We start from the raw sequence: 13232 nt of genomic DNA, 5'->3' as shown, positions 1-13232 counted from the left end.
CTAGAAAGATCTATCTCTTCAAGAAAATTGGAAGTATCAAGGGAACATTTCATGCAACGATGGGTATAATAAAGGACAGAAACAGTAAAGACCTAATAGAAGTGGGATAGATTAAGACGCGGAGAAGGCAATGGCACCCCACTCCAGTACTCTTGCCTGGAAAATCCCATGGACGGAGGAGCCTGGTAGGCTGCAGTCCATGGGGTTGTGAAGACTCGGACACGACTAAGTGACTTCCCTTTCACTTTTCACCTTTATGCATTGGAGAAGGAAATGGCAACCCACTCCAGTGTTCTTGCCTGGAGAATCCCAGGGACAGGGAGCCTGGTGGGCTGCCGTCTATGGGGTCGCACAGGGTTGGACACAACTGAAGCGACTTAGCAGCAGCAGCAGCAGATTAAGAAGAGGCAGCAAGAATATATAGAAGTATATCAAAAAGGTCTTAATGACCCAGATAACCACAATGGTGTGGTCACTCACCTAGAGCCAGACGTCCTGGAGTGTGAAGTCAAGTGGGCCTTAGGAAGCAGTACTATGAGTAAAGCTAGTGGAGATGATAGAATTCCAGCTGAGCTATTTAAAATCCTAAAAGATGATGCTGTCAAAATGCTGGACTCACTATGTCAGCAAATTTGGAAAACTCAGCAGTGGCCACAGGACTGGAAAAGGTCATTTTTTATTCCAATCTCCAAAAAAGGCAATGACAAAGAATGTTCAAACTACTGTATGGTTGTGCTCATTTCACATGCTATTAAGGTATGCTCAAAATCCTTCAAGCTAGGCTTCAGCAGTAGCTGAAATGAGAACTTCCAGATGTACAAGCTGTGCTTAGAAAAGGCAGAGAAACCAGAGATCAAATGGCCAACATTCATTGGATTATAGAGAAAGCAAGGGAATTCCAGAAAAACATCTACTTCTGCTTCATTGATCACACCAAAGCCTTTGTGTGGATCACAACAGACTATGGAAAACTCTTAAAGAAATGGAAGTACCAGCCTACCTTACCTGCCTCCTGAGAAACATGTATGCAGGTCAAGAAGCAACAATTAGAACTGGACATGGTTCAAAACTGGAAAAGGAGTACAACAAGGCTGTATATTGTTACCCTTGTTTATTTAACTTCTCTGCAGAGTACATCATGTGAAATGCTGGGCTGGATGAATTATTAGCTGGAATGAAGATTGCGAGGAGAAATATCAACAACCTCAGATATTCAGATGATACCACTCTAATGGCAGAAAGCAAAGAAGAACTAAATAACCTCTTGATGAGAGTGAAAGAGAAGTGAAAAAGTGAAAAAGCTGGCTTAAAACTCATCATTTAAAAAACTAAGATCATGGCATCTGGTCTTGTCCCTTAATGGTAAATAGAAGGGGAAAATGTGGAAGCAGTGACAGATTTTGTTTTTTAGGCTCCAAAATCACTGTGGACAGTGAGTGCAGCCATGAAATTAAAAGACACCTGCTCCCTGGAAGGAAAGTTATGACAAACATAGACAGTGTATTAAAAAGCAGAGACATCATTTTGCTGACAAAGGTTTGCATAGTCAAAAGTATGATTTTTCCATTAGTCATGTATGGATATGAGAGTTGAACCATAAAAGCTGAGCACTGAAGAATTGCTGCTTTCAAACTGTGGTCCTGTAGAAGACTCTTGAGAGTCCCTTGGACAGCAAAGAGATCAAACCAGTCAATCCTGAAAGAAATCAACACTGAACATTCACTGGAAGGACTGATGCTGAAGCTGAAGCTCTAATACTTTGGGTACCTGTTGTGAAGAGACAACTCATTGGGAAAGACTCTGATGCTGGACAAAATTGAAGGCAAAAGGAGAAGAGGGTGGCAGAGGATGAGATGTTTAGCTATTATCACCAACCCAGTGAACATAAATTTGAGCAAACTCTGGGAGACTGTGAAGGACAGAGGAGCCTGGTATGTATATTCCATGGTGTCCAAAAGAGTGGGACACAACCCAGTGATTGAACAACAACAACAGCAATATTGCATTTAGCTTTTTCCATTTTGTTTCTAATTTCCAATGTGCATATAATGGGCTATCATACTTTTGCAGTATAATAAATTATGAAAACAGTAGGTGACGACACCAGTTATTTTATTGATTAGGAAGGTGGATTCCATTTGAGGTGAAATGTCCGAGAAAAATTAGTGAGTAGCAGAACCAGGACTAACACCAGGGATGAACTCATACTGGTGGCAAGCAGATAAGCATTGATGATACACCTAAATTCTTAACATGGGCCCACCATCTTCTAACTGCATTAGTAGAGAAGTCTTTTCATTTCTTGGAGCCTCAATTTCCTCATTTATAAAATGGGGATAACTGGTTGAATTGTAATTTCCATGGGCTTTACACATGCTAGCATATAGCACAACAAAACAGAGAAGGCCTGAAGTGGCAGCTTTCCTCTCCTGGTTGCTCATCAGCATCTGTTCTGTCTGTAATGCAAACATGCAGAAGCTGATTAAGTACATGATGACTTTTATTGACGAACTCAAGGTGGAAGCAGAATGGACAGGAAAGCAAAAGAAGAGTTCAACATTGAGAAACATCAGCTTGTGCAAGCGTAAAGAATGAAGATTATGGAATATTATGAGAAGAAAGAAAAGCAGATTGAGCAGAATAAGAAAATTCAGATGTCCAGTCTGATGAGTCAAGTGAGGCTCAAAATCGTCAGACTGAAAGATGGATGATCTTGTCACAAATCTAAAGACAGAGACTCAGCAGAATGGTAAAAGATAGAGCCAGGTGCCAACTGCTGCTGAATGGCCTGATCCTCCTTGGCTTGTACCTGTTGTTGGAGCCCTGAATGGTCATTTTTGAAAAAAAAAAACAAAAAACAAAAACCAAGATTTCCTGCTGGTGAAGGCAGCAGTGCAAAAGCAATGTCTGTGTACAAAATCACCACCAAAAGAGATGTTATGTCTAAAATGATCCGAAGGCCTACCTGCCTGAGGAAATAGCTGGCAGGGTTGCAGTCTATAGTGGGGATTGCAAAATCAATGTTTCCAATATCCTCAAAAGCTGGCTGGACCTCATTGTCTAGCAGATGATGCCAGAAGTATAGGGAACCTTGTTTGGTGCAAATGCCAACAGGAAGTGGTTGGACTATGCCTACAGGAGATAGTGTCCATCTACTGCTGTGACATGGATGCTTCTGACATTTGAAGAAACAAGATGACCTCTGTAATTTCCTCTTTGCTGTTCTCATATCTGTATTTATCAGTGGATAGAAGGAAATGGCAACCCACTCCAGTATTCTTTCCTGGAGAATTCCATGGATAGAGGACCCTGGCAGGCTACAGTCCATGGGTTGCAAAAGAGGAGACACAACTGACTGACTGAACAACAACAACCCTTCTGTAGGTAACACCCCTGGCTGATTGGTAACAATGGGAGAGTTTCACTTAATATGTTTAGGAAACCTTCCTCTAGCATATCTGAGATTTCAGCTTCCTGCTGGCTCTGCCGTAAGAAGGCAAGGGGTCAGATTGTGGGTGCATGAATGTCTCTGAGTCCCCTGTTCTCTGGTCCACTGTCTAGCCTAGAAGGGCCAGTATATGGTGGGCTCTGGAATCAGGTCTTTGCTCTTTGGACTTCAGTTGCATGTGAGGCCACATTCCTTCTAGCAGTAGCTGCTTCACTGTTACCTGTTTTGGTCTATAAGTGTTTGTTTGTCGTGTGATTTAAGATCTATGCCATGAATACGCTTTATTTATTGAAACAAAATGCATACCTGGAAAAAAGTATGTAGCTGTCACATAATGGGTAACCAAGAAATGCCATTTCCCTTCTTTCCAATTGCTCCGTTGCCTGTTATAGAGCCTTAAAAGTGTGCCCGCCAATATCTTCTTCTGAGTTACTCTAGTGTTGCTCTAATATGCTTTTTGCACTTATATATTAATACAATACCTTGTATTGTTCATATGTTGATATCTTAACAGCTAGTACCACAGAATGTCAGTATATTTTGAGATGGGGTCTTTGAAGAAGTAAAGTTAAATGATGTCTTTAGGGTGGGTCTTAGTACAGTTTGACTGGTATCCCTATAAGAAGGGGATGTTTGGGTATATGGAGAGACACCAGGGATGCATGTGCACCGAAGAAAGACTCTGTGAAGATGCAGAGGGGTTGGCTTGCCCCCTGCAAGCTGAGGAGAGGACTGTGAGGCCTCAAGAAAAACCTTATCTGCGGATATCTTGTTCTTAGATGTCTAGCCTCCAGAGCTGTGAGGAAATAAATTTTCTATTGTTTAAGCAATATAGTTCGTGATATTTTGTTATGGAAGCCCTAGCAAAGTACTACCTCTTTCATCTTTAAATAGAATCACACTAGGACCACAGCCTTGTCTAACTCAATGAAACAAAGCCATGCCCGCGGGGCCACCCAAGACAGGCGGGTCATGGTGGAGAGGTCTGACAGAATGTGGTCCACTGGAGAAGGAAATGGCAAACCACTTCAGTATTCTTGCCTTGAGAACCCCATGAACAGTATGAAAAGGCAAAATGATAAGATACTGAAAGAGGAACTCCTCAGGTCAGTAGGTGCCCAATATGCTACTGGAGATCAGTGGACAAATAACTCCAGAAACAATGAAGGGATGGAGCCAAAGCAAAAATACCCAGGTTTGGATGTGACTGGTGATAGAAGCAAGGTCTGACGCTGTAAAAAGCAATATTGCATAGGAACCTGGAATGTCAGGTCCATGAGTCAAGGTAAATTGGAAGTGGTCAAACAGGAGATGGAAAAAGTGAACATCAACATTCTAGGAATTAGTGAACTAAAATGGACTGGAATGGGTGAATTTAACTCAGATGACCATTATATCTACTACTGTGGACAGGAATCCCTTAGAAGAAATGGAGTAGCCATGATGGTCAACAAAAGAGTGCAAAATTCAGTACTTGGATGTGATCTCAAAAACGACAGAATGATCTCTGTTCATTTCCAAGGCAAACCATTCAATATCACAGTAATCCAAGTCTATGCCCCAACCAGTAACGCTGAAGAAGCTGAAGTTGAACGGTTCTATGAAGACCTACAAGACTTTTTAGAACTAACACCCAAAAAAGAGGTCCTTTTCATTATATTGGACTGGAATGCAAATTAGGAAGTAAAGAAACCCCTGGAGTAACAGGCAAATTTGACCTTGGAATACAGAATGAAGCAGGGCAAAGGCTAATAGAGTTTTGCCAAGAGAATGCACTGGTCATAGCAAGCACCCTCTTCCAACAACACAAGAGAAGACTCTACACATGACATCACCAGATGGTCAACCTGAAATCAGATTGATTATATTCTTTGCAGCCAAAGATGGAGAAGCTCTATACAGTCAGCAAAAACAAGACTGGGAGATGACTGTGGCTCAGATCATGAACTCCTTATTGCCAAATTCAGACTTAAATTGAAGAAAGTAGGAAAACCACTAGACCATTCAGGTATGACCTAAATCAAATCCCTTATGATTATACAGTGGAAGTGAGAAATAGATTTAAGGGCCTCAATCTGATAGAGTGAGCTATGGAATGAGGTTTGTGACATTGTACAGGAGACAGGGATCAAGACCATCCCCATGGAAAAGAAATGCAAAAAAGCAAAATGGCTGTCTGGGGAGGCCTTGCAAATAGCTGTGAAAAGAAGAGAAGTGAAAAGCAAAGGAGAAAGGAAAGATATACCCATTTTAATGTAGGGTACCAAAGAATAGCAAGAAGAGATAAGAAAGCCTTCTTCAGTGATCAATGTAAAGAAATAGAGGAAAACAACAGAATGGGAAAGACTAGAGATCTCTTCAAGAAAATTAGAGATACCAAGGGAACATTTCATGCAAAGATGGGCTCGATAAAGGACAGAAATGGTATTGACCTAACAGAAGCAGAAGATATTAAGAAGAGGTGGCAGAATACACAGAACTGTACAAAAAAGATCTTCATGACCAAGATAATCACGATAGTATGATCACTCACCTAAAGCCAGACATCCTGGAATGTGAAGTCAAGTGGGCCTTAGAAAGCATCACTATGAACAAAGCTAGTGGAGGTGATAGAATTCCAGTTGAGCTATTTCAAATCCTGAAAGATGATGCTGTGAAAGTGCTGTACTCAATATGCCAGCAAATTTGGAAAACTCAGCAGTGGCCACAGGACTGGAAAAGGTCAGTTTTCATTCCAATCCCAAAGAAAGGCAATGCCAAAGAATGCTCAGACTATTGCACAATTGCACTCATCTCACGTGCTAGTAAAGTAACGCTCAAAATTCTCCAAGCTAGGCTTCAGCAATACGTGAACCGTGAACTTCCAGATATTCAAGCTGGTTTTAGAAAAGGCAGAGGAATCAGAAATCAAATTGCCGACATCTGCTGGATCAGGGAAAAAGCAAGAGAGTTCCAGAAAAACATCTATTTCTGCTTTATTGACTATGCCAAAGCCTTTGACTGTGTGGATCACGATAAACTGTGGAAAATTCTGAAAGAGATGGGAATACCAGACCACCTGACCTGCCTCTTGAGAAATCTGCAGCAGGCCAGGAAGCAACATGTTCCAGTGGACATGGAACAAGAGACTGGTTCCAAATAGGAAAAGCAGTATGTCAAGGCTGTATATTGTCACCCGGCTTATTTAACTTCTATACAGAGTACATCATGAGAAACACTGGCTGGAAGAGGCACAAGCTGGAATCAAGATTGCCAGGAGAAATATCAATAACCTCAGATATGCAGATGACACCACCCTTATGGCAGAAAGTGAAGAGGAACTAAAAAGCCTCTTGATGAAAGTGAAAGTGGAGAGTGAGAAAGTTGGCTTAAAGCTCAACATTCAGAAAACGGAGATCATGGCATCTGGTCCCATCAGTTCATGGCAAATAGATGGGGAAACAGTAGAAACAGTGTCAGACTTTATTTTTTGGGGCTCCAAAATCACTGCAGATAGTGTTTGCAGCTGTGAAATTAAAAGACTCCTTGGAAGGAAAGTTATGACCAACCTAGATAGCATGTTGAAAAGCAGAGACATTACTTTGCCGACAAAGGTCCGTCTAGTCAAGCCTATGGTTTTTCCTGTGGTCATATGGATGTGAGAGTTGGACTGTGAAGAAAGCTGAGCGCCGAAGAATTGATGCTTTTAGTGGTGTTGGAGAAGACTCTTGAGATTCCCTTGGACTGCAAGGAGATCCAACCAGTCCATTCTGAAGGAGATCAGCCCTGGGATTTCTTTGGAAGGAATGATGCTAAAGCTGAAACTCCATTACTTTGGCCACCTCATGCGAAGAGTTGACTCATTGGAAAAGACTCTGATGCTAGGAGGGATTGGGGGCAGGAGGAGAAGGGGACGACAGAGGATGAGATGGCTGGATGGCATCACTGACTCGATGGCTGTGAGTTTTAGTGAACTCTGGGAGCTGGTGATGGACAGGGAGGCCTGGCGTGCTGAAATTCATGGGGTTGCAAAGAGTTGGACACGACTGAGTGACTGAACTGACTAACTAAAGCTGCTCGAGGGCAAACTGCATTGCATTCCTTCGTAATCAGAGCAAATGATCAACAGTTTCTTGATGAATACTATGACTTTTATGTAGAATAGATTTACTGAGGATATCACTTGTATTTGTTTTGTATTTCTTTTATGTGTCCCATGGAGGCCCAGCTATTGAGGTTACAAACAAGTGTAATGTAATAATGAGGATTATATATAATCTTTTTTTTTTCTGTTGCAAATAGCAACTAGAATTGTCCTTTTTATGAAGTCATAGGAGTAAATGCAATTAAGGCTGAAAAGATTATTCCTTGTTGCCTGTCTAGACATAGGAAGAGAGAATTAAATCTTCAAATGTAATTTCTGAAATTAAGATTAATGACCAGTAGTACATGATTCCCTTATATGCTCATGACCTCATGTTGTTTGAGACTAAATGTGGGGGCTTCCCACCATCTTTGTATTAATGAATATGATTGAATTATTTTAAACATAGCTAGACTATAGCATTAACTTGCCTGTTTTAGAAGTTTGCCTTGTATTTTTCAGAGAATCAAAAACAGGCAATCATAAAAGAGAAAGTCGAGTTTTTTTACTGAACTTTAAAAATTACATTTAATTCTCATTTTCTGGATTATGAGGAATGTGGGAGAAAATGAATTATCTTAATTAATTTATGGAAGGGACATCAAGAGATTAAAAAAAATTCTGCAGGTTTTCAATGTTTTCCTAGTCTAAGAGTTTAAAGGGGGATTTAGTGATAAATGAGAAATCTTATGAACAGCAAGGTAGCAAGTTTATTATTGGGAAAAAATGCAGAAAATAGTTTTTAAGGAAGTGAAGGGGGCTTCCTCCACTTGTTCTTGAACCAACACGATCTTTGTGTGTTCCCTCAGCACATATATGTTTAAATATACATAAGGAATATTTTTCTAATATCTTGCCATTGTCATTACCTGCTGAGTAATGTTTGGATGTTAATTAAAGCTCATGGCACTCATTCACACATCTGTAGATAAAAGGCATTAGAATAGATGATCTAGAAAAATTAACATACTTTTCAATTCTAGGATTCTATGACTCTCTGTATTATATCTGGATATATGGGAAAAAAGGGAGAGGATGAAAGCGATGTCACTTAGGGAGGGTACTGTTTGTACTTGTTCTGTGAGTCTCCTAAACACAGTCTTTGCCACGGGGCGTTGACTGGCTTCTGAGCTCAAACACCAAGCCCTATGCTTTAAGACCATGGGGTACTATTCACTACTGAATCTCCAGAACTAGAAGAATGCCTGCAGCATAAAAGACAGTCAAAATACTTGTTGGAAGAAGGAGTAGATTAATGTTTCTAATGCTGTTTTGAATATAATCTATTATAGGATAACCTGCCTGTATTTTTCAGAGTTATGTTGACATATGTCCACTCAGTTATTAGACATCTGGATTAGAGGACTAGAGAATTAGAGAAACATAATCACATGTTGCTGCTAAAGTAAACAAAATCTGAAGTAGCAGCAAAATTTTAAATAATGTTTTCTTCTAACATAGAAAAACAATAAAGTTTGCTTTATTTCTACCCCTTCCTTTTTTGTTTTTTGTTCTTTTGTTGTTGTTGTTATTAGGAGAAAGATGTATTTTCTGAAACTCCAGAATGAGCTTACATGAGGGCAGGGGGCACTGTCTTTTTTTTTTTTTTTTTTTTCATGGACCTAGCAATACTGAGTCACAAAAGTGTTTATTTAATTTTTATTTATATTAGTGTGGGGCTTCAGGAAGCTCCCTGGGCCAACTCTACTACCTGTTAACATGGAGCTCACGAGGGCTGTCAGCCGGAGCAAGGAGAATGTGAGGTGCAGGGAGGGTGCCGAGGTGGGGGCTGTGATCATGGTCAGGATGGAAGCTGTGGATCAGAGAGACAGAGATGAGGAGTATCCCATCGAAGCCTTGAATGGAGCTACAGGGAGAGGTCCTGGAGTGGCATCTCTCCAGGCCTCTACTACCTCCTGCCTCTGGGACCTTGTGCAAGTTTCAGGGCTTCAGTTTTCTCACCTTAGCCTCAGCTGAGGATCTTTAAAAATGCTAGTGCTTGAGCCCCACCCCAGAAGGTCTAATGTTACTGGGATGTGCCTGAGTGTTGAGGACCTGAAAGCTCCCCAGGTGATGCTTCTGTGCAGCCAGGGCTGGGCACAAAAGTATTTATTGAATGGATGAATGGATGCTGAAAATGGTAAGTGGTTACAAAAGTCATGATATTTGGCTCAATGTTCATTAGAAGTGGGCAAAGGTAGTCTGGAAAGAAGGGAGTAAAGCATGCATATATGTATATATTTATAGAAAAATCAGAGAAATACACTGATACTTCTGTTTTAACAAAACATAAAAGCTCTGTTAAGTCTGTTGATTTTCTTGGTCAAGTTCAAGGGAAGATTCTTGAGTGAAAAAAGACAAAATCAAAAATATTGAAACATCTGGCCATTATTTTGAAAAGCCTTGGTGATTTTATAAGAGAGAATATTCTAAATATTAGCCATATGGCAAGAAAGAATTAGAGAAAACAGAGTTGTCTTGTAGTATGGTTTGTCTCAGACACTAGTCTTCTAGCTGGTAGCTTATCATTATCCTTCTCTCCAAGTCATTATGGCAGCTTTTCTCTGTGTGTCTGAGTTTGGTACATACTTTCTTTGACTTAGGAGTCTAATGTCACTGGAAAACTCTGTAAGGACAATCATCAGCATGGGAATCAGCCCATCATTCTGGCTCAATAGGAATAAAGAGGAAATCAGCTGCCTAATGAAGCTCCTTCTCTGCCCCCCTGCCATTGTGAAAAAGAGCAGCTACAGTATTTCATTATGAAATCTGCGTGCTTCGCTTCTCACTCTTCCTTCTGAGAATCAAAGGCCACTTCTGTCAGATCTCACCCTTGGAGTTTTCATTGTCACTCATGACTTCAACTATCACCTCTATGCGGGTATCTCCCCAAATCAGTATTGCAAGTCCCACTCCCTCAGCCCCTGCTATAATCCTGCCTCCCAACACAACAAGTTTTATTTCTTAATTTAGACAACTTTGAACTTATAGTTGCATGTTTTGACAGAGTCAGAATCACAATATTTTATTCTGCTTTTTCCTCAAAAATTAAATCATTAAACCTTATGGACTGGACTTTTATATTTTTCTTCTTAACAGATATGCTGCAGGGACTGAAACAATTTTTTATTTCTTTTAGGATTAGGGGTTGTCAGAGCTATTTGCTGGCTTCCTTTTTTCATTTTCTGAATAAAAGCACTGAGTAAGTGTGACATGTATATCACTTTAAAGTTGAGACTGCAGAATAAAATTTAAGAGATCTATTCTCTCCTCGAATTTGACTCTGAAAATAACTTGTACTAACATCAGGAACTTTGCCTCCTCATCTTTGTAATTGCATGATTCCCACAGTCAAATTAAAGACATAGAAGTGATTGCAATAGAAAAAAATATTTAAAGAATGTGGTAGCTCTGTATCAAGACTGTTCAGTAATTAATACATTCAAAGTTTATATTCAAAGAGTATGTTTTTGATTAAGTATGTCTAGGCACTATGTACATCTCAGAAAACCTTAAATATATGTCTCTGAAATTCTTACATTTTATAAACTACAACTTAGTCATTCTAGTCATATCAACACTTACTGAGATATCTCCATGACTTACCCAAGTCCCAGATTTGAAATAAAATTTCATCTATCCATCTATGATATATAAATTCATTTTGTTTTTAAATAATTTATTTATTTTTGGCTGTGCTGGGTCTCCATTGTTGTCGGGCTTTTTCTAGTTGTGGTGAGCAGCAGCTACTCTCTAACTGAAGTGCACAGGCCTCTCATTGTGGTGGCTTCTGTTGTTGTGGGGCAGGAGCTCTCGGGCACACAGGCCTCAATAAATGCGGCAATGGGCTCAGTAGTTGCAGCTCCCAGTCTCTAGAGCACCGGCTCAGTGCTTGTGGCTCATAGTTGCTCTGTGGCATTATGGGATCTTCCTGGATCAGGGATTGAACTGAAGTCTTCTGCACTGACAGGTGAATTCTTTATCACTGAGCCAGCAGGGAAGCCCCCAGATATACAAATTTAAAATGATATATAATCCATGGTGCTGGAAGTTTACTCCTGCAGGGAATACCTTTCTTCTGAACAGGACTTTATCATTTACAAGGTGCTTATCTCCACCACACCTATTAATCCTCCATTAGCCTCATAGTAATACTGATAAAGGAAAGCCATGAATTTGCCTTTCTAGGCTTAAATATTCTAGAAATGGATTTCCTTGTCTATAGCCATATAAAGGAGTTCTTCTTCATCACCATCTCTGTACCATAAACATTCAGATTCTGGATTTATTTTTGTCTAATTACATGGTTCCTCTCTACTTACTATTCTATTTCTTTATGCACTCTGGTGCCTCTTCACGAGGTATCTGCATTACATCTATGTAGGATGAGTACCTCTTGCCATGTAGTCTGACCCTTATTACCATCAGAAACTTATAAAACTTGTCTATGGTTTAGCTGAAAAACTTACAGACTTTACCCATCAAATATATACTTTTAAAGTATTATGAAACAAAAATTATTAATATATATTAAAACTGGTTTTAGAATAATTTCATGAAGATGTTTGACAACAATGTTTGGCAGTTTACCCAGGGAGAGACCAAAGTGAAGAATTCCTCCACACTGCTTTCTTTGGAACCTTAGATTTTCTCTCTTGTGCTTTATTTAGATGTGTAGCATGTCTAATTTTCTGCTTTTGTGCCTCCCTGTGCTTCTAGTGCTTATCATAACCTAGCTAGAGTGTCAGGCCAAAGTGTGAAGAAAACCTTACATTCTTACCTGAGTAAGCCAACTTACAGCAGTACGTGGACCCTCTGTGCTGGGTCCCTCTCATCCTTTTTTTTCATTCGTGTGTTTCTGACATTGCAAAAAAGAAGTCAACAAACTGTCTTCTCAGTAAAAAGTAGTTCTAAAAACTTAAAAGTTGTTTACTAATTCAGCAAGACTTGAGATGTTAATGATATAACCAGATTAATCAGATGGTAACAAATGCCAATTAAATTTAAATAAATTTAGTACAGTTCCACTCAAGGCAGACCAATCTGATATAATTCAATTCATTTCAAGCATATCTGAATGTACAAGGATAAATAAAATGCACTCACTGTGTATATTCTAACAGTGAGAGTAAGCATATAAACAAAATAAATTGCAATGTTCAATAAGTGGAATAATGAAATTATGCACACTATCCTGAAGGATTTTGAAAGATGCCCAAGATGTCAGGGTGGGGTCAAGTTTAGACAGAGGGAAGACCATTGGATACCTTGGTCCATTCCCTATGACCTTGGATAGGCTCTTATGCATATAATAATGATCTTAGCTATTTTCACACAAATACTTTTCACTTCAATTATTTTACAAAACATGAATATTTTACTACAAATATATTAAAAACAAATGCATAAACCAAAAGATAAATGGCTTTGACTTGAGATTCTGTACTGTAATCTGAACAGTTTTGGATTTGTGAAATGTGGTGAACTTGGTTTTAACCATCATTTAAAAAGATAGCAAGGATATAGTGGGAAATAGTAAAAATACAAAATGTATATGAATTGAGAGGTTGTTTAATTTCCCATTTTAACACCAAGAAACTTCCCTGGTGGCTCAGATGGTAAAGAATCCACCTGCAATTTGGGAGACCTGGGTTTGATCCC

The 13232-nt window shown here is 39.6% G+C and overlaps 1 pseudogene; it reads left to right on the top strand.

The window, feature by feature from the left end:
- Nucleotides 1–2373: 2373 nt before the first annotated feature.
- Nucleotides 2374–3071, top strand: LOC120865208 (annotated as a pseudogene).
- The last annotated feature ends 10161 nt before the right edge of the window (nt 3072–13232 follow it).

This window comes from Oryx dammah, unplaced genomic scaffold (assembly GCF_014754425.2).
Source record: "Oryx dammah isolate SB20612 unplaced genomic scaffold, SCBI_Odam_1.1 HiC_scaffold_1, whole genome shotgun sequence".
Classification (NCBI taxonomy): domain Eukaryota; kingdom Metazoa; phylum Chordata; class Mammalia; order Artiodactyla; family Bovidae; genus Oryx; species Oryx dammah.
Note: the sequence above shows the minus strand (reverse complement) of the source record. Positions and strands in the feature narration are given on the sequence as shown.